We start from the raw sequence: 3617 nt of genomic DNA, 5'->3' as shown, positions 1-3617 counted from the left end.
CTAGTCTAGAGATGGCTTCAAGAAAATTAGAGATACCAAGGGAACATTTCATGCAAAGATGGGCACAATAAAGGACAGAAAAGGTATGGACCTAACAGAAGCATATTAAGAAAGATATGCAGAAGATAACCGAAGATATTAAGAAAAGCTGGCAAGAATACACAGAACTAGACAAAAAAAGATCTTAATGACCCAGACAACCACGATGGTGTGATCACTCATCTAGAGCCAGACATCCTGGAGTGTGAAGTCAAATGGGCCTTAGAAAGCATCACTACAAACAAGCTAGTGGAGGTGATGGAATTCAGCTGAGCTATTTCAAATCCTAAAAGATAATGCACTTAAGTGCATTATATTAAGCTGCACTTAATATACCAGCAAATTTGGAAAATTCAGCAGTGGCCACAGGACTGGAAAAGGTCAGTTTTCATTCCAATCCCAAAGAAAGGCAATGCCAAAGAATCTTCAAACTACCACGCAGTTGGATTCATTTCTCATGCTGGCAAAGTAATGCTCAAAATTCTCCAAGCTAGGCTTCAGCAGTACTTGAACTGAGAACTTCCAGATGTTCAAACTGGATTTAGAAAAGACAGAGGAACCAGAGATTAAATTGCCAACATCTGTTGGATCATAGAAAAAGCTAGAGAATTCCAGAAAAGCATCTACTTCTGCTTCTTTGGCTATGCTACAGCCTTTGACTATGTGGATCACAACAAACTGTGGAAAATACTTGAAAAGATAGGAATACTAGACCACCTTACCTACCTCCTGAGAAACCTGTATGCAGGTCAAGAAGCAATGGTTAGAACCAGACAAGGAACAACAGACTGGTTCCAAATAGGAAAAGGAATATGTCAAGGCTATATATTGTCACCCTGCTTATTTAACTTATATGCAGAATACATCATGTGAAATACCAGGCTGGATGAAACACAAACTGGAATGAAGATTGCCAGGAGAAATATCAGTAACCTCAGATAACCACGCTTATGTCAGAAAGTTTAGAGGAACTAAAAAGCCTCTTGATGAAAGTGAAAGAGGAGAGTGAAAAGCTGGCTTAAAGCTCAACATTCAAAAAATGAAGATCATGGCATCCGGTCCCATCACTTCATGGCAAATAGATGGGGAAACAGTGGAAACAGTGACAGATTTTATTTTCCTGGGCTCCAAAATCACTGCAGACGGTGACTGCAGCCATGAAATTAAAAGACGCTTGCTCCTTGGAAGAAAAGCTATCACCACCCTAGACAGCACATTAAAAAGCAGAGACATTGCCAACAAAGGTCTGTCTAGTCAAAGCTATGGTTTTTCCGGTAGTCATGTATGGATGTGAGAGTTGGACCATAAAGAAAGCTGAGCACCGAAGAATTTATGTCTTTGAACTGTGGTGTTAGAGAAGACTCTTGAGAGTCTCTTGGACTGCAAGGAGATCAAACCAGTCAATCCTAAAGGAAATCAACCCTGAATATTCATTGGAAGGACTGAAGCTGAAGCTGAAACTCCAGGACTTTGGCCACCTGATGAGAAGAGCCAACTCATTGGAACAGACCCTGATGCTGGGAGAGATTGAAGGCAGGAGGAGAAGGGGACGATAGAGGTCGAGGTGGTTGGATGGCATCACCAACTCAATGGACATGAGTTTGAGCAAATTCTGGGAGTTGGTGACGGACAGGGAAGCCTGGCATGCTGCAGTCCATAGGGTTCCAAAGAGTTGGACAAGACTGAGTGACTGAACTGAATTGGGAAGGCTCCATGGCGGGAGGCACTTGATTCAGTTCCCCCTTTCTTCACCCAATCCCCCCAGGTAGGAGGCAGCCTTATAACCACTGCATTTGGATTTTCCACCTCGATAGCCTGTCTCACACTGCATATGAACTGTGGGCGGCGCCCACACTGGATCGCAGTGACAGGCGACCTCAGCCTCCAGGCCTCATGCCCCCGTGTAGCCTGGACCAGATTAGTCACTGAGCTCTCTTTTCCAGCTCAGACTTTTCATGATCATCCTGCGGTCAGGCCAGGAATGCTTACTTACATTGCAGAGGGATTTCAACCACTGTCAGTGAATTCCTAAGAAATCTCTGCCTCTGCCAATTGCTTCCTTTACTGTCATGAGAGAAGGAAGGGCTTGGTGGATGTAAGGAGGTCCTAAGGCAGCTCTGCTGTTCCTGTTGTGTGGGCCAGGGGCAGAGGCTCCAGCTCCCCATGGGCTGAGCTGGCACCTCACAGGAGCCAGTCCCTGATCTGTTCAGTCTCCCAGGAAGCCTTCTCCAGGCCTTTGAGCCAGGTTCAAGGGAGGTCCACTTGCTACCACAGCATCGCCAGTGCCATCTCTGCACTGCCATGTGGCTGCCTCTCCATGGTGCCATGTTAACCCCAGCACCTGGCATGTGCTGGGTATTTGCCTTATTCCTAACAACCAATGAGATGGGCAGAGCCTCTCCGCGGAGACAGAAAGGCAGGACAGGAGTGAGGTCGTGGGGGTGCTTGGAATTACCCTGCTTCTGCTTATTGTATTACTTGGGCAAGTCTCCTGCCTCCTGTTTAATACTTCAAGAAGTCTGATTAGATGAATATTTTCCAAAAAGGTCTAAGAACACAGGTCTCTTTGTATTTTTCAGTTTCCAAAATGCTCTAAAAACATGGGTTTCTTGGTATTTTTCAGGCACAAAAAGCAGTAATTTAGATGATGTGGCATACTACAGCCCCCTCTCAGAGACTCATGTACACAGTAGGATAGTAAAAGCTCTGAGAAGTCCCAGAGAAAAGATGTCAATTTAATTTTATTTAAACCAACTTTCTCCAAAATCTCCTGGCCTCCTCCTCAACCCTGAAGAACTGGTGTTTTGATGCACACAGCCTGGGGGATCCCAAACTAGACGATTTCTAAGTCCCCTTGTAATATACCCTACCCAGAGATGTGGTAGCCTGATGTAGGGAAAAGACCAGGGACTTAGGAGGCAGACAGAGCTGGGCTTGAATCCTGGCCCTGCTTTATGGTAGCTGTGCGGCCCTTAGACAAGTCACTTAACTTTATAGCCTTGGATGTCCCCCTCTGTAAGATGAGTATGATGACACCTACTTGTTAAGGTTGTAGGTTGTTGAGAGAATTCAATGAAATAACAGGTATGGAACACCTAGTACCGTGTGTGACACATGGGAGGCCCATAATAAATATCAGTTCCTTTGCCCCATTACTCTTGACCCTCTTCTCTCATCCTGCATCCCCCAAACCTAGAGCCAGCCATTGGCAGGGCAGGGAATGTAGCAGGAGGTACGCTGAGTCTAAGTCCGCACATGACCCTGACTGTGTTCTCTCAGTTTCATGGAAGGACCACACCTCAGCAGAGTCAAGGTGAAGGGGCCAAGGGAGAGGGGGCAGAAGCTCCTGCCTTTCTTTGCCCAGCAAGTGTGTTCTCTCTGTACTAGGCAAACAGATGCTGTTGGTAGAAAGAAAAGATGAAGAATGCTGTCAAACTGTTCCGGAAGAAATGCCTACTGTCATAAATCCACTGCCTAAAATACCAAACCCTGCTCAAGTCCCAGCTTGAGGGCAAAGCCATGGCCTGTTTGCCCAGACAAGAAGCTGAAACAAAAGCAGTGGTCTGAGTGATGGCAGC

Source organism: Capra hircus, chromosome 13 (assembly GCF_001704415.2).
Source record: "Capra hircus breed San Clemente chromosome 13, ASM170441v1, whole genome shotgun sequence".
NCBI classification, from domain to species: Eukaryota; Metazoa; Chordata; class Mammalia; order Artiodactyla; family Bovidae; genus Capra; species Capra hircus.
Note: the sequence above shows the minus strand (reverse complement) of the source record.